Genomic DNA, 18934 nt, shown 5'->3' with positions numbered 1-18934 from the left:
TGTAGAAAGGTAACCGAAATCAAGAACAAGCATACTGGGAGGGGGATACGCTTCTGGGTAGCAGTGTGTGCAAACAGGATATTGGGGTGTGGGTGGACTGTAAGTTAAATATGAGCCTGCAGTGTGGTGCGGCAACAAAAAAAGGCTAATGTGATCTTGGGGTGTATCGGCAGAGGCATAACATTGCAATCGCAAGGTGTCACAGTCCCGCTGTATATTGCGTTGGTTAGGCTGCGCCTGGAGTCCTGTGTGCAGTTCTGGAGGCCTCGCCTCAAAAGGGACGGGAACAGAGTTGAGCTGGCGCAGAGAAGAGCGACGAGGATGATCAGGGGCCTGGAGACCAAGAAGCCCTGCGTTCCGGCTGAAGGACTTGAGACTATTAAGTCTGGAGAAGAGGAGGTTGAGGGAGGACAGGATCGCTCTCTTTAAGTATTTGAAGGGCTGTCACTTAGAGGAGGGCAGGGAGCTGTTCCTGTGGGCAGCAGAGGCTAGGACTCGCAATAATGGGTATACATTACGGGCAGAAAGGTACCAGCTGGATATTAGGATTTTTTTTGTTTTTTTGTAAGTAAGACTTGTTCGCTCAAGGTTGACTCAGCCTTCCATCCTTCCGAGGTCGGTAAAATGAGTACCCAGCTCGCTGGGGGTAAAGGGAAGATGACTGGGGAAGATCGGTTGTTAAGGAGTAACAGCGGAGAAAAGGCTGTTGCTTTATGGCCGGGCATGGGTTTCCCGGAAGCGCCTCCCTGGCCCGTTTTGGAAACGGGATCCTGGACTAGAAGGGCCTTTGGTCTGATCCAGCACAACTTGTCTTATTTGCGTGTGTTCAGTTCATTGGCTTAGATGACATTTAAAGGGGCTGGGGGGGAAGCGTGAATGACAAATCTATCCGTTGAACCTCCATGTTCAGAAGCAGTATATCGCTAAAAGCCAATCGCTGCGTGGGAGAGGCGACAGAGGGGGAGGATCGAAGTCTTCAGGCCCTGCCTGTGTGCTTCCCAGATGCCTCTGATTGACCACTGTTGTCGACAGGGTGCTGGTCCAGTTGGGCCTTCGGTTTCATCCAGCAAAGCTCTTTTTGTATTCTTGTGTTATAATTCGTTGCCACGTGTTGTGTGGCGATGGCCGCTAATAAGCTTGGGGTGGCTTTAAAAAAAAAAAAGAATTAGACATTCATGGGACTCGGCTCTCAAGTGACTAGAGGCCATGATAGCTAAGAACTGAACTTCCATTTTCAGAGGCGGTCTCTCTTTGGGGGTGCCGCTTTGGGACTCATCCAAGTGCTCTGAGTTGGCCACTGTTGGAAATGAAAGGTTGTGTTTGATGTGTCAGAGGAGCAGATCCAGTAGGGTTAATTGTTATGCAACAGGCAGAAATTCAACAGATGAGGCTATTTTCCTGGTATGGGTCTGCAGCAACATTGCCTGTTGCATTTCTAACTGTCCCACAGCTATTAAACCAAAGGATCGCTTCATGGGGGGGGGGGGGGGAATGTGGAAACCCTTTTGGCACACACAAAGAAGCGCACATATATATATTGGTTACTCCTTAGATATTTCTTTCGACATACTTTACCCCTTTGGGGTCTGTTTATTCCTTCCATGGTGAGCCTAGGCTTAATTTAAACTATGGGTCATTCTGGATTGGGCCTCGGTACCTGTTCTGTTCAGGCTGAGCATTCCTATGTGAAAATAATACTAAAGATGAGGATGTCGATGATAGGGTTGCCAGGTCCCTCTTCGCCACTGGCGGGAGGTTTTTGGGGTGGAGCCCAAGGAGGGTGGGGTTTGGGGAGGGGAGGGACTACAATGCCATAGAGTCCAATTGCCAAACTAGCCCTTTTCTCCAGTGTGAACTGATTTCCATTGTCTGGAGTTGTAATAGGACATCTCTGGTTAGTATCTGGAGGTTGGCAACCCTAGTTGCTGAGCGTGTGTGGAGTTCATTCCCAAAACTACAGACAGCCCTCCACACTCGTCAGAGGTTAGGATGAACAGGGGCTTTTTTTTTTTTTTAATAAATTTTTATTGAATTTTTTAACAAGAAAAGACTAAAATAAAATAAAATAAACAAAAAACAATACAAAGAAATTATCAATAAGTAAAATAAAATACTAAGTACAGAATCAGAAGGGTATCAATATACCTTATTAAAATCTTAATTATAAAATTCTAATATTCAAAAAAGATACCCCTTCCCCCTCCACCCACCTATAACAGTGACCCTTCACTCGACTTCCGAAGAAGTGTCTAATCAGTTTATAATATTTAAAGATACAAAGGTATAAAATTACTCTAATTTCTATAACTCGTTAATTATAACCATAAAATCCATTTTTGCCAGCTTAACCCAATATGAGGCGGCCTTTGACCATGTTTGTTTAAACTCTTCCATATCTTTCCCATGTAGGAACTCTGTTAATTTGGCTATCCTCAATTTCTCTCTCCAGCTATTAATTGAAGGTTTATTCGCTTGTTTCCAAACTTTAGCTATCACAATTCTTGCAGCAGCAAAACTGTATTGGCAAATAATCCTATCGTTATCATTCATGTTTCTTGGTGAACAGGGGCTTCTAACCAAGTCTAGATTCTGACCTTTCTTATATGGAGTTAACCTAGGGTTGCCAACCTCCAGGTAGTGCTGAGATAATAATAGTGCTATTACAACTGATCTCCAGCCAATAGAGATCAGTTCACCTGGAGAATATGGCCTCTTTGGCCATTGGACTCTATGGCATTGAAGTCCCTCCCCTTCCCAAACCCTGCCCTCCTCAGGTTCCACCCCAAAATTTCCAGGTATTTCCCAACCCAGAGCTGGCAGCCCTAAGTTAACCATCCATCCACTCACCTGAGCAGGAGGAGTGTGTGTATACAAATGCTCTTACACAATTTCTTTTATATTCCAGCAACAGTACACTACTATTTCCTGTGTGGTTAGCCAATGGCGCCACCCAGAGACCAATGCCTAATCCTGTGCATGCAAAGTGTGACACCCACCTACCCCAAATCCAGGTTTAGCCCCAGAGGCCAGCAAGCGTCCACTGTGGAATCTCCACACAGGCACCCTAGCCTGGTTTTGCAAGACAATTCAGACCCCACAGTGCTGGTCCTAATTATGCCTATTCCAGCTTGCCTTTCCTTTTTCAGAAATCTCCAAATGGTTTAGCTGCCCACCCACCCCCAATCTCCCATCCAGGCACTGCTCAAGCCCGGACCTGCTTAGCTTCTCCTCTGCAGTAGCACACCCCGCTTGCTTGCTTAGTATAAACAGATGAGATATGCGAGAGAAAAATGAGGGAGGGATGTCAGAATAGGGCACTTTAAGTTATATCTATATATCTGTTTCTCAAGTGTGGGCTGATCTGCGGATACCTAAACCTGCAATTTGGGCCCACGTTGAGAAAAAAGAGATTTTTCTCCAGACTTGGGGGATTCCCCATCCCCACCTTTGCAGAAAAATCCAGAACACAGGAAAAAAATGGAGGGGGGTTAACTTCCCCCAAACAGAGGAGCGTTGTTTGTGCACTGGCAGATGGCGCTTCTAGCGGTGCAGCCGCTGTAGATAGGCATCGTCAGCACGTAAGCTGGGTGGGGTGGGAGGAGAAGGTGCAACTGCTACCCCAATGCCGCTGCCCCCCCTGCAGCCGGCCCAGCTCCCAGCATCCCCACTGCCCCCTCATGGCCTCCCCCCCCCCATTTAAAAACATGACAGGGGAGTTATAAAGCCTGCAAACAGTTGCCCAGATGAGAGGAGCTGGAGCCTGGAAAGCCAGAGCCAGGAAAGCCTATGTGCTTCTGGGAATAAAGCAGAAAGCTGCAACAACCCCCACTTCCAAACAGCAGGAAGAAGGGGGCAGAAGGATGGATGGGCAGGCAGGGGGAGGAATAGGAGCGCCACTGCTGTTTCCCATAGCCACTGTTTAAGCTGCTGTCCGGGAGGAAGAGCTGCTAACGCTGTTCCCCCACCACTGTGAGCTGATCAGTGGGTAAAGCAAGGCTTCTTCTCACCCACCTACCCTTCTCCAGTGGAATCATCTCAGCTGCCCTCCCCAAACTTTCACACCAGTTCCTGATCACCGAGAATGAAGCAACAGAACTGGAGTTGGGTGGGTGGACAGTCAGCTGCCAAGGGGCAAGTACGGGGAAGGCTGTCCGTCCTGCAGCCAGGCTCCTGATGATTAGGGCATCGCTGTCAGCAAGCGGAGATTGAGAAGGGGTGGGGGAGATAGGGGGACATTGTCTGAGAAGGGCTGAGGGGTAAGAGGGGAGATTGACCTACCAAGGAAGAGGGGAGAAATGGGGGTTGAGATAGCAAAGGGGTGGGGGAGAAAGACGGGGGAACACTGACATAGGAGGGGAGAAGGGGGTGAGGGAAGATCAATAGATAAGGGGTGGAGCCGAAAGAGAGAAGAGGGACATGGACAGAAAAGGGGGAGAGGGGAGAGGGAAAAGGGAAGGAAGCAAAGGTGGGGGAATTCCCCATCTCCACAAATTTCTTGCGGGTCCCCACTGATGTTGAAGTTGGCCAAATCTGAGGATACCTAAATGCAGAGACTGGAGTGGTGAACAGGCAAGACAGATCTTTCTCCAAACTTGAAAAACACCCCAAGTTTTTTTTTTAAATGTGGGTTTTTTAAAACCCCAAAATGATAAAAGGAATGCCTATAGCTTTAACAGACGGAGTCCCTCAGTGGCTGTTGCTAGGCAATTACAGCATTCCAGGCTTGGAGGTTATGTGAGTAAAAGGCAGAGAAAGGGGGCAGGGTCCATTCCAAGGCTGTTTTAGCCTTTGAGGGGCGAATCAGAGGGGCCAGGCAAATATTGCCAGCTCCAAGTTGGGAAATTCCTGGAGATGTTGGCATGGAGTCTGGCATGGAGATGTTGGCAGTGTTTGAGGTGAGGCCTCAGCCAGACATAATGTCATAGAGTCCCTCCTCCAAAGCTGCCATTTTCTCCAGGTGACTGATCTCTGTCATCTGGAGATCAGTTGTACGTCTGCAAGATCTCCAGGTCCCACTTTGAGGTTGGCAACCCTAGGCCTGGCAGCAACCTCTGGGTGACTTGATACCACCCGACTTGTATGACTCAACTAGGCCTGGCTGCTTGTTACTGTTCAACAGTAGCTACCCTATTAAAGCCAGTGTGGTATAGTGGTTAGAGCTTCAGAGTAGGATCTGGGAGACGCAGGTTTGAATCCCTAGCTGGCTCTGGAAGCTCACTGGGTGAGGAGAAATGAGATGCCTCCTGCAAGTCCTTGCAGGTTCCTGCTTGTGTAGCTTTAAAACATAAAAATATCCCTGATGGATCTGGCATCATATTTCCATCGTGGCCACCCAAATGCCTATGGGAAGCCCACAAGCAGGTCATGGAGGAAACAGCTTCTCCCTCTTGTTTCCTCCTTACTGATATGCAAAGGTCTTAAGAACATGCAGATTCCACTTGGTGAGCATGGCCTCTCTTCCATTAATTACTCTGTCTAATCACGGCACTGTACACACACACACACAATCCTCTTTTAAAACCATCTAAGAAAAAAAGCTCTTCCTTTCCACTTTCCCCACATTTTCCTTGTGAACGACTGTGCAGACAAATCAATGGGAGTCACTTTGAGAGGTATCCTGCTGACGAATATGGAGGTTCTTTTTTTTTTTTTTGCCATTGTTAAGTTACCGTGGCTAATAAGTCACAGCTATTGAGGAGTGAAAGCAAGCTGCAAATTATTCCAGCGTCGAAGAGGAATCCGGTTCTTGCAGGTGCTTTAGAGCACGGCAGTCTCCGTTGCTTCCCCACCAGACATAATGGGTGTCTGAGCTCAGACCACTGACTCATTTTCCAGGAACAGCCTGAAGGTTACTGGTAACAAAACTGTTTATCTGCATGAACCAGTCTGTCCACTCCGCTAGCAGCAAGCTCTGAAAGCCGCTCTCTCATGATTTAACTGCAGCAACAAGACAAAGCTAAAGACCATGAAAGGACCACAGCTGCCCCTTGTTATTTATTGTATTACAATAAATAATGAATTACATAAATATTATATTTATTATATTTTATCTCACTTTTCCTCCTAGAAGCATGTGTTGCATGTGGTTCTGTTCCCTCCTATCTTCATAACATCCCAAAAGCTCACTCAGGATCATTGAGTGAGACAAGAGAAGATCTGAACTCAGGTCTCCCCGATCCTAGTGAAACACTACCTGATTCGCAGGGCTGGCTTTCCAAAGAAGAATGTATTGGGCTTTACCATTGTTTTAGAAAATATCTTGTAGAAGATCAGGCAGTAACCTATAGCTTGGACAGAGGATAGCTTTATCAACAGTTATTAGTGAGGCTGGCTAAATGGAACCGCCATGTTCAGAAGCAGTGCACTTGGGGTACAACAACAGGGGAAGGCTTTAGCCTCCATGTCCTGCAACTGGTATGCCACTGTGGAGAATGGGGTCATACTAGCTAGATTTTGGTCTGCTCCAGTAAAGGAGTTCTTATGTTCTCAAGCCTCATCAGTCGAAAGAACCCTGACTACTTAAACTTCTTCAAGAGTAACTAAGCTACAGCAAAGATGGAAAAGAGGTCATGTTGAAATCCTTTCCACAAATCATCCAGTCCCTTGACAGATGATGGGAAAGCTTGTGTACGTTCAATGTCCACTTGTACGCATTGACCACCATGTGGAAGTTACAGCAAATGTCACCTTTGGAGCACTTGTGGAGAACTGTCAAAACCTAAGCATTATGCACGGAACTAGATGTGTATATCCACTGTGTCTTGGTAGGGGGTCACTGCATCTTCATACCGGGCAAAGTTTCTCAGATTTCTGCAATCGAGGGAATCCTACTGGGAAAAGAAAAAATAATAATGAGCTGGTCTAGGAATTGTTGAGAAAGACCCCTTTGAGTATGGGCATAGCACCTAGTCCTTGCCAGCAACTGATGACTGCCATGACATTTGAACATCTGGGATTAGCAATAAGAACAAACGTTGTGACTTTGGCCCTGATTTAAAAACATGTTCCTGCATCTCATTTAAATGGGGCCACTAACTGTGTAAAGGCCCTGACCTGGATGGCCCAGGCTAGCCTGATCTCGTCAGATCTCAGAAGCTAAGCAGGGTCAGCCCTGGTTAGTATTTGGATGGGAGACCACCAAGGAATACCAGGGTTGCTGTGCCGAGGAAGGCACTGGCAAACCACCTCTGATAGTCTCTTGCCATGAAAATCCCCAAAGGGGTCGCCATAAATCGCCTGCGACTTGACGGCACTTTACACACACACACACAACTGTGTAAAGTGTGCATGGTTAGCAGCCCAGCTTAAATGAGACAATGCATCAGTACGAAGCCCTACGGAGGAATGTTTTGCCTTGGCCAATGTCATATTTGAATCAGAACTTTTTTTAAACAGATCCCCCCTCCCCCTTGAAGGTTTTACAACCTCAGAATTTGCTTGTCATTTACGAAATGCCAAAAGTGCCTTCCTTAGGCTGGGAAGATGCTTAAACCCTCTTTGGTTTTATGATTCTAGGAATCCCTTCTGAGCAACAACCCTGAAGCATGACAGAGCAGACTTATCCATTTGCATGACAAACACAAAAGCACGTACAATGAAACTCCCTTGTCCATCCCTGCTCATCTATGTCTCCCTAATCTTCTGCCTCCCAGGCTATCAGTCAACCGCTTATTTACATACCTCTCCTTACATTCATCTCCAACAGCACCTCAAGAGCAGAAAGTACAGATATCATCTGACTGCAGGCATGAAGCTCCTGAACTTGTGCACGCAACACATCATCTGCAAGGGTCATGTCATCTGACTGAGGCATGAAACACAAATATTTGGCTGGCTGGCTGAGATCAGATGTGAAATGAAAAACCTTTATTAGGATAAACTAAAATGCCACAAATTAACAAGCAAGCTGGCTTTTGAGTTCGACAGACCCCTTCTTCAGGATGGATATTAAGCCAATAAAAACAAACAAACCCAAACCAACTCAAGCCATGTTGCTAGGGTTGCCAACCTCCAGGTACTAGCTGGAGATCTGCTATTACAATTGATCTCCAGCCGATAGAGATCAGTCCACCTGGAGAAAATGGCCACTTTGGCAATTGGACTCTATGGGATCGAAGGCCCTCCCCAAACCCCCCCTCCTCAGGGGGGGGGTTTGCCCACAAAACCTCCTGTTGGTGGCGAAGAAGGACCTGGCATCCCTACCTGTTACATTGATCCCCAGTGTGGTGCCAATGTGTGCCATGGACCCACCGATGTGTTTCTTAGTGCCCATCTGTTTCTTATGTGGAACATCTTTTCTTCAAAGTAAAGAGCCAAACCTGGCTTTCTTCCACTTCCTTGGAGTAGGAACAGCCCAAGGGGCGTCATCCTTGTGCCTGCAGGGAGCATGCATTTGGAAACAGCTGCTTCCCTTAAGGTCCGATCCTTGGCTTCTCCCACAAACCGCTCCACGGCAGCCATTTTGTTGTGGCGTCCACAGGATAGGCAAAGTTAGGGAGATCTGCTCTCTCAGATCAGAACTAAGATTCACCTAGTCCACTATCCTATTTCCTACAATTGCCCCCTCCCAGGAAAGTCTGCAAGTGGGACACAGAGGCCAAAGCCTCTCTCTAACTATTGACACGCAGAGAAACACTGCCTTTGAACATGGAAGATCCATTTGGCCACCATCTCTCTACTTATAATTTATTTGGGAAACTTACATGCTGCCTCTCCAGTGTCCTAATGGATACAGACCAAACTCTGACATGCCCATCTGCTCTTTTGCTGCTAACAGGAACAGTGCCCTTTTCCCATCCCTTTGTGATGTTTTCAATCTCCTCTCCTCCTCGGCTCTCCAGTTATCAACTCTGCACTTTCTCCAACTCTTTGCATGCCTCCAAATTACTAGCTTTCACCTGGGCTCAGCATCCCTGGCTGATCTTCTCTAGTGTCCTACCTGAGAAAGAGAGGCGTGCAAGATCCCTTGGTCCACTGACAAATGACTGAGTGCATCTGTGCATCCTTGCCCTCATTACTGCAGTTCTTGGGTACCTTCCGCCCTCCAACCCTTCATCTTGGCAGGGATGAAAGCAGGGAAGAGCCTGCTAGCTGGCTACAGCAGTAAAATGAGATCTGGCTTAGAAGAACAAGAGTTGGTTTTTATATGCCGATTTTCTCTACCACTTAAGGGAGAATCAAACCGGCTTACAATCACCTTCCCTCCCACAACAGACATCCTGTGAGGTAGGTGGGGCTGAGAGAGCTGTGACTAGTCCAAGGTCACCCCGCTGGCTTCATGTATAGGAATGGGGAAACCAACCCTTAGTTTGTTCTCCTCTGCTCCCAGATACTTAAGGCCTGGGTGTGCCCAGAGGCACTTCTGGCAGAGGGAAGCTTGATAGCAACAGCTGAATAAGGGGGAAATTGCAAGCAGTTTTTTGCCCAGTTTGTGTGGGATGGAGTGGGGGAGTGGCAGCTACTATATGGCTGGAGCTGAGCTGGCTAACCAGTTCCTGACCAAAGGTATTATCTTCTGCTGCTTCCATCACCTTTTCTCCCTGGGTTATTTGCTTCTTTGTTTTTTTGTTTCTGCCTCTTTAATGTCATAGTATCATAGAGTTGGAAGGGACCACCAGGGTCATCTAGTCCAACCCCCTGCACAATGCAGGAAATTCACAACTACCTCCCCCCCACACCCCCAGTGATCCCTACTCCATGCCTAGAAGATGTTGACAGATGGCCATCTTGCCTCTTCTTAAAAACCTCCAGGGAAGGAGAGTTTACCACCTCCGAGGAAGCCTGTTCCACTGAGGAACCGCTCTGTTAGAAAATTCTTCCTAATGTCTAGATGGAAACTCTTTTGATTTAATTTCAACCCGTTGGTTCTGGTCCGACTGTCTGGGGCAACAGAAAACAACTCAGCACCATCCTCTATGTGACAGCCCTTCAATGTCCAGCGATATGCAAGAACATCAGGCAGATAACTTGAGTGAGATTTATACTATTTGGGGTTGTCGTCACTGTTTGCCGTGGAAAATTTGTCTGTAGAGTAGTTGGGGGCTGGGGTCCATGGGAGTGAGAACTGGAGCAGAAAAAAAATGACTACCCAGTTTCACTCAGCCTTGTATCTTGTTTTTAATCACAAATTGAAAACAACCTTGCCGCTGTTTGCTTGTGTGACAGAAGAGATGCCTCTGAGCATGTGTAGAATGCATTTTCCTCACTGGCGAATAACCACTGTTAGGCTCATGTCCCCACTTTACCTACTTCTAGGATTAGGGCTAAAGGGCTAAAGTGGCATAATGCTCCGGCAGGTTTAAACTCCAGAACCTTTCACAACAGAAAAAGAAGTTGTTTACCACAGAAGGCCAAAGGAGTCTTAAGCCCTACCACCTCTTACGTGGGGCTACTGACCTCAAGATGGAGCCTGAATTCTCCTGGAATTACAATGGATTGCCAGACGACAGTGATCAATTCTCCTTGGAGAAAACAGCTGCTTCAAAGGGTGGAGTCTACATCATAGAGTCTAGGACACTGGTTCCCAACCGGGGGTCCGTGGACCCCTAGGGGTCCGCGAGAACTAAATTAAGGTCCGCAAAACAAAGTTATAAACCCATAATAAATTAATATTTTAAATTAAAAGTTCTCTATTATAAAAATATATATTCAAATATTATTCTGAGTTTAATGTTTAACTAACAGTTATGATTAAAGTTTATTTTCAGATTCACGGAATTTTTATTTTGAACCTTGGGGTCCCTGCACCGAACAAAAAAGTCCTAGTGGTCCCTGGTCAAAAAAGGTTGGGAACCACTGGTCTAGGAGAAATGGATATCACCTTCCTGCTGAGTTCCCTCCCTAAGCTCCTCCCAGGCATCACCTCCAAATCTCCAAGGTCTTCCCAAAATGGAGTTGTCAATCCTATTCCGGCTACAGAAAAATAAGGTCATTGGGAGGATGTAAATAAATTTGAGTCAATCCTAATCCCTTCTTTGACTGCTGATACTGCTTTTCCTTCACTATTTAGTAAACACACACACACGTGTACCTACCTGCTATTAGGGGATAATTTCTGTGCAGGGTGTGGCATGACACCAGCCAGATGGAACACAGGTTTCATCCTTTGTAATAATTAGCGCACTGATTCATGGCCATCTCTCCTCCTGCCCCCTTGCAGCTTTCCCAACACACTCCTGAATCCCACCTTATGCCCTGCAACATCTCGTGAGAGAAGAATGTGTGCACTCTGGTTACATCAACAAAGGACTCATCGCCCGATCCCAAGCAGATCACTTTCCCCTGGACAGCTGATGGTGAGCCCTGTTGCAGAAATCAGGCTTCTTCTGGGTGTGCCTGCTTGTGATCAACTACTACACATGTAAATTGGAGATGGGAGGAAATAACTGTGCTAAATGCTCAATTACTTTTTACATTGTGTGTGTGTGTGTAGTGCTGTCGAGTCGCTCCCGACTTATGGCAGCCCTATGAATGAACGTCCTCCGAAATGTCCTATCTTTGACAGCCTTGTTCTTGTCTTGCAGACTGAGGCCGTGGCTCCCATTAGAGAGTCAATCCATCTCATGTTGGGTCTTCCTCTTTTCCTGCTCTCTTTGACTTTTCCTACCATTATTATCTTTTCCAGTGACTCGTGCCTTCTCTTAACGTGACCATTAGCCCCAGTGTAGTCATTTTAGCTTCCAGGCAGTTAATTTCCATGTTGTTTTTATTTTTCAGTCTGGTAAGAAAACAGCTTCTTCTCAGAGCTAAATAACTGTGACTATAGAAAGATACCACTTGGTACATATCTGAAGGTATGTGGATGTTCTACTATTAAATCATGTATTCAATGTGACATCACCAGGCCCCATCCCATGACATCACTGGAGCTGTCCAGGATATCATCAGATCCCACTCAATGATCCCCACAGTCGGGGATAAGAGGGACCAGACAACCCTCTCCCAATCCTTCACAGGCTTGCCAATCCCCTGCTGGGGGCAGGGGGTTCCCCCCCCCCCCGCACATCCCGCAGTTGCTTCCCTGCCACAGTTGGCTGGCAGAGGAAAAATGGCAGGAAACAGCAGCTGCTGCCAGCCACAGAAAATGGTGGGCATGCTGTGGCATTATACCCTGGCCTAAATGGATGCTACAAATCATAGAATGGGGCACTGAGAAGCCACATGGCGTCATTGTTTAACCACAATAATCACAGGACCCAAGAGAGAGACGTCGGGAAGAACCTATTTAGCTGGAAGAAGAAGGCGCAATTATAAAGTACTCCCGGGGCACATCGCAAACCACACAGTGGTAACCCACAAGGTGGAACAGATGATGTCGGTGCTGCTTCTGTGATGGGGTTCTGTTTTGGGACACTGTCAATGCCAAGGTTCAGACTGGGCACCTGGGTAATATTACCACTTGATTTAACAGTAAACTGGCTGGTCCCCTTGTAGCTAATGAAGGCCACTCCTCATACGCCGCCATTATCTCAATCTACCTGGGGACACCGCAGCTTTCTAGAGAGCCATGATGTGAAGCATGCAAGAATCCACAAAGTCGTTCTGGCTTAGGAGCCAGTTGATTGACAGCGACGGGATTCTGGGAGCAGCCAACGAAATGGTAAAATTGAGAACTCAGGGGGAGAGAGAGAGGTTTTGCCTTGGGTTTGCCGCTCTCTAAATGCACGTTTTCCCCAGCCAAATTCCCAGAACTCAAAAACAAGTCCCCAGGCAGTTTTTTGAGAATTCAGATGGGGAAAATGTGCATCGAGAGAGCGCCAAATCCGAGGCCAAATCTCCCATGCCTTTTCGCCCAGTTCAGCACCGGAGTTCAGTACGGACAGAGCTCTAAGCAGTTAGGGAAGAGTTGTGGGCTGTCCGAGGAGGACTTGTCCTCAGGAGTTAAAATCAAAGGAACACAGAGGAAATTAAAGTGATTAAATTCCATGAATTGGAACATAATTTTTTTTACAAAATGGTACAAAACACCAGCGCAATTAGGGAATATGTTTCCAGGACTAAGCCCCATGTGTTGGCACTGTAGACAATCTAAGGGATGGTTCTCCCACATGTGGTGGGAATGCCCAGAGGTTAGGGACTTTTGGACACAAATACTAAAAATTATAAGGAGAACATGTAAAGTATCCTTAACCATAGATTTTAAGCTAATGTTAATGAGCACAACAGGGAACTCGGGGGTAAACAAGAGGGATCAGGCCACATTCAAGGCTATGTTATTAGCAATATTAGTAATTAGTAATAGCTCTGGGTTGGAAGGATAAAAGTAAATGGACTATAGAAATCTGGCACAACTATCTGTTTGAATTTATACAGTCGGATATCGTCGAGATGATGCGCCAGAAGACTTCATGGGAAGACAAGAGCAGGGAAATCACGAGTAGATGGAAGACCTACTTAGAGTGGATATCAATGGAAGGAAGAAAAGACATTCGGTGGAAGATCCAGACTTTGTGCCCGTGGCTGGGGTCAAGAGACTAAAAATTATAAGGAGAAGGAGTGGGGCTAGAGAGGGGGATAGGAGGGATGGAAGGGAATGAGAAAAGTACGTTATACAAACAATGTATGTAGAACAAGAAAAATGTATTGAAACTTGTATAAAAAGAAACAATAAGAAAAAAAACCGAAGGAACACAATTTAAGTGGTTAGACCAAGGGTGAAAAAGCGTGGTCGCTTTAGCCTCCTTTGTTCCCCGTTTCAGCCAGGATTCAGCCAGGATTGAACGCATGCGTTTTCGCAGGATGTGCGTTCGATCCTGGCTGAATCCTGGCTGAAACAGGGAATAAAGGAGGCTAAAGCGACCATGGGTTTTTGCCCCAAGACAGGGGCAGCAAGTGGTTCATGAGGACATTAACTCGGAGGGTATAGAGTGCGTCTGGGTATTGAAAATGGGAGATGGCTCTGAGGGAAAGAGAGTTCTCAAAACCAGGGAGAGGGAAGTCAGCTCAGGTGTGTTGAGGGATCCCTAAAGGGTTGAGGAGAATGATTCTCTAGAGTCCAGAGTGAACCCAGTCCCGTTTAAGGATTAAACTGGCAAAGTGTTTCGTGTAGTTATTACTCCAGAAAACTAAAGCAGCCTTGGGTTTGAGGTAAACTTGAGTGAAATCTGAACAAGTCACTGATAAACTAAAGCACTCCTCTCCATGAGAACAAGTATCCAGCATTTTGAAGTGCATTTAGTGCTACCATCTGAAAACAACCAATCCTCTTTTGTACATATACTTAAGTGTGAAGTGCCTACTCTTTATGGGTTTCTGACTAACCTATTACCATTCTGAAACCACGTTTGCCTGTGTAAACCCTGTGTGTGTGTGTGTTAAGTGCCGTCAAGTCGCTTCCGACTCATGGCGACCCTATGAATGAAAGTCCTCCCAAATGTCCTATCTTTGACAGCCTTGTTCAGATCTTGCCAATTGAAGGCTGTGGCTTCCTTTATTGAGTCAATCCATCTCTTGTCGGGTCTTCCTCTTTTCCTGCTGCCCTCAACTTTTCCTAGCATGACTGTCTTTTCCAGTGACTCTTGTCGTAAACCCTACATTGCTGTTATTAATAAAATCTGTCGCCTTGAACTTTCCCCTCCCCAAGCCTTTGGGTGCCATTAATTTCTGACAGACATAATTTTGTTGAAAGATCTTCTATCTCTCGATCCGCGACACATAGCACTGAAAGTTAACTAAAAGCGCGTGCAGGTGGGGTGGGGGGCTTATAAATCAGCCTGATGAGGAATGAAATTCTCCAGGCTTGGGATGTTGAGAGCAGTTAGTGTTGCCACCCTCCAGGCCAGGCCTGGAGATCTCCTGGAATTGCAGCTCCCCTCCACAGAGATTAGTCCCCCTGGAAAGAATGCCTATGTTGCAGGGCAAATTCTATGGTATTGTACCTTGCTGCACAGGTTGTATCTGGTCGTTTTATTCTGGCTTTTGCCGTAAATAAATTTATTCATTCCTATCCTGCTGAGGTCCCTCCCCAGGCTCCTCAGCAGGAGTTGGCAACCCTAAGAGCAGCAGAGAGATGGTTGCACGGGGGCAGAGGAGACAACAGTTTGCTCAAACCTCTGAGAGCTTAGAGAATCTCAGTGGAGGGAAATTTGAAGGGTTTTTTTTTTTTCAAATTGTCCCCCCCCCCTACTCCAACAAGGGCCGGTTTTATCCCACTTTCCCTGTCTTCTATCAAACCTTAACATGACCAAGTAACTGAATCCCAGGTGAGGCTGGGCAAATGAGGGGACCCAGCTATATGGACAGCAGTAATCATGATTCTTAGGTTTGGGCTTCTCTGTGACAAGAAGCAAGTTCCTACTTCAGTAGCATCCCTGAGTGTACATTCTCCTACATTTGTTGTCAGCGTGGTGTAGTGGTTAGGAGCGGCGGACACTAATCTGGAGAACCAGGTTCGATTCCCCACTCCACATGAACAGCGGACTCTAATCTGGAGAACCGGGTTCAGTTCTCGGACGGCTAATCTGGAGAACCGGGTTGGTTTCCCCGCTCCTCCACATGAAGCCTGCTGGGTGACCGTGGGCCAGTCACAGTTCTCTCAGAACTCTCTCAGCCCCGCCTACCTCACAAGGTGCCTTGTTGTGGAGAGAGGAAGGGAGTGTGATTGTAAGCTGCTTCGAGACTCCATAAGGTAGAGGGGGGGGGAAAGGTAAAAGGTCCCCTGTGCAAGCACCGGGTCATTCCTGACCCATGGGGTGACGTCACATCACAACGTTTCCAAGGCAGACTTTGTGTATGGGGTGGTTTGCCAGTGCCTTCCCCAGTCCTCTTCCCTTTACCCCCAGCAAGCTGGGTACTCATTTTACCGACCTGGGAAGGATGGAAGGCTGAGTCAACCCTGAGCCGGCTACCTGAAACCGACTTCCGTCGGGATCGAACTCAGGTCGTGAGCAGAGCTTTTGACTGCAGTACTGCAGCTTAACACTCTGCGCCATGGGGCTCTTAAGGTAGAGAAAAGACGGGGTATAAAAGCCTACTGTTCTTTTTCTTCATTTATTTATTTATTATATTTCTATTTGCCTTTTCTACCCAAAAGTGGCTGCTATAGAAAGAACCAGAATATAAAATTTATCCTCGGGGAGCAAACTGTCAGCTACAGACCCAGACAGGAGGTCCGGGGCGGGGAGGAGGGAGACAGCAGCATGCCTGGCTGTGGTCTCCATTGGTCTCATGAGGTTGGTTGCCTGGAGCTGCATTGGAAGAAGGGGTGGCGGGGAAGGAAAAGGCCTCTTCTCCCAGCCCTCTCTTGAATGCACTGCTCGTATTAGCACAGAGAATAATTATTACAAATTATCCTCATTATAACGATGTGCAGAGCGTCCAGCTCTTGTCCACTGAATAATTACAACTTGTCGCAGGCAAGGAGGGGTGTGTGAAAGCACTTTGAAGGGGGGGAGGGGTGTGGGAAATTTTTTTTGCACCTAGGAACTGAAGATGCTATACCGACCAAAGTAAAAACTTCAGGACGTGCCCAGTTTTGTGTACTTTGAAGAATGTACTTTGCTTTTGCTAGCAACTGGGAAGGGAAAAGGCACTGCAGCATAAGTGAACACATGCGAAACTGCCTTGTACTGAATTAGACCTTTTGGCCATCAAGGTTAGTATTTAGGGTTGCCAGGTCCTTCTTCGCCATCGGAGGGAGATTTTTGGGGCGGAGCCTGAGGAAGGCGGGGTTTGGGGAGGGAAGGGACTTCAATGCCATAGGGTCCAAAGGCCAAAGTCGCCATTTTCTCCAGGTGAACTGATCTCTATCGACTGGAGATCAGTTGTAGTGGCAGGAGATCTTCTGCTATTACCTGCGGGTTGGAGAGAACAACAGCATGAGGGCTCAAATGATTTAAAATAAATAAATAAACTAAGCATTATATTGAATGCCCATGAATGGAAAGAAATAGAAAATACTGTTCCAAAGAAACAATATTCATTCAAGCTCAAATTGTTAATGTATTAAAGTAATACCACAATGTGTACATTAACCTTTAACCAATGCCACGCAGGGCTTAAGGCAAAGAAAATAGCAAAAAAAAAGGCCAATAAAGGCTACAATACTCTGCTCCAGTGGGCAGATATAATGTATCAGGAGACGAACCTCGCTCCACACATGCCACGCAGGGCTTAAAGCAAAAAGTGTCACAAAGGTAACAAAAACGAAAAAATGCCACAGCAGGGCTACAATAACCGCTCAAGCAGATCTGTCATCTTCCTCGATATGAGCAAGAATGGAGCAAAATTATAAAATAATTGTTTTGAATACTTAGAAGCAGAATACAAATGCTAATAATTACAATAAACAAGTTTATTGCACTTTGTTTATTTTACTGAAGGGTATTCAATGAGAATTTTATCAGTGAAACTGAAGGCTGCTAGATCAAAGTAGAGGAAATGTTAAGTCCACGGACAGAGTATTCTTCCAGGCATTTGTGAAATATTGGTGGAGGGTTTTCTCCCCTTAGTTGCCGGGTCATGTTTTTGGTTATTCTGTTATAAATTTTCTTATACTATGACTTTTAAGTGTTTGTGTGGGAAATTGTAATTTGCATAGATTTGCATAGCTACACGACTGCTTTTATTTTGCTAGATTTATTGTTGTTTTGTAATTATAGGCTGATTCATGAGTGAAATAATTGAACAGGACAGAAATATTTCTAGGAAGATAAACAAAACTGCCAAGCGCATTTCGGTAAAAGCACTTTGAGGCTCGCCAACTAAGACGTTTAAACCTGGTCCTTCAAAAATGATCACAGCCTTCGAAATTATGGGGTGAGCACATCTGGATCCTGACTTTGGGGCAATGAATCATCTAATCTTCGATTATGAGACAGGCAAGCGTCACTCTCCCTATTTCACAAGTGGGAAGAATGAGGCTTGATGAAGGCTCTTTTCCCAAGTCTGGACTGTGATTCAATGTGATAAGCAGCACCTCCTGCTGTTCATTTCTATCAACAGCTCACTGCATTGGACTTCAGTGAGGAGAGCAGGAAACGGCCCTTGTGATTCAACAGGTGATACTTCGCTTGCCCGACAGGTGTGACTTGGCAGCACTTGCAAACAGGGAAGGAACCTTCAGCAATTACAACGGGAGCTCATTCCTCAAAAGCCAGAGGGGTGGCAGTGTTGGCCTGTTACAACACACAGGAGTCTTGTGGCTAGGTTTGCCAGGTCCCTCTTCACCACCAGCAGGAGGTTTTTGGGGTGGAGCTTGAGGAGGGTGGGGGTTGGGGAGGGGAGGGACTTCAATGCCATAGAGTCCAATGGCTAGGGTTGCCAACCACCAGGTACTAGCTGGAGATCTCCTGCTATTACAGCTGATCTCCAGCTGATAGAGATCGGTTTGCCTGGAGAAAATGGCCACTTTGGCAATTGGACTCTATGGCATTGAAGTCCCTCCCCTCCCCAAATCCCACCTCCTCAGGCTCCGCCCAAAAAAACTCCTGCCGGTTACAACGAGGGACCTGGCAACCCTACCAATGGCCAAAGTGGCCATTTTCTCCAGGTGAACTGATCTCCATCAGCTGGAGATCAGTTGTAACAGCAGGAGATCTCCAGCTAGTACCTGGAGGTTGGCAACCCAAGTTGTGGCTCCTTCAAGACTAACATTTACTCTGGCCTAAAGTTTCGTGGACTGGAGCCCACTAGTGAGTGAGTGAAAGAGAAATGTAAGCAGCCTAGGGTTGCCAACCTCCAGGTACTAGCTGGAGATCTCCTGCTATTACAGCTGATCTTCAGCCGATAGAGATCAGTTCGCCTGGAGAATATGGCCGCTTTGGCAATTGGACACTATGCCATTGAAGTCCCTGCCCTCCTCAAACCCCACCCTCCTCAGGCTGTGCCCCAAAAACCTCTCACCAGTGTTGAAGAGGGACCTGGCAACCCTAAACCAGCCAGGCCCCAGGGCCATGAAATGCAAGAAATACAGAGTGTGGCATTACTGTAATAAGCA

The sequence above is a fragment of the Euleptes europaea genome, chromosome 14 (assembly GCF_029931775.1).
Source record: "Euleptes europaea isolate rEulEur1 chromosome 14, rEulEur1.hap1, whole genome shotgun sequence".
NCBI lineage: Eukaryota > Metazoa > Chordata > Lepidosauria > Squamata > Sphaerodactylidae > Euleptes > Euleptes europaea.
Note: the sequence above shows the minus strand (reverse complement) of the source record.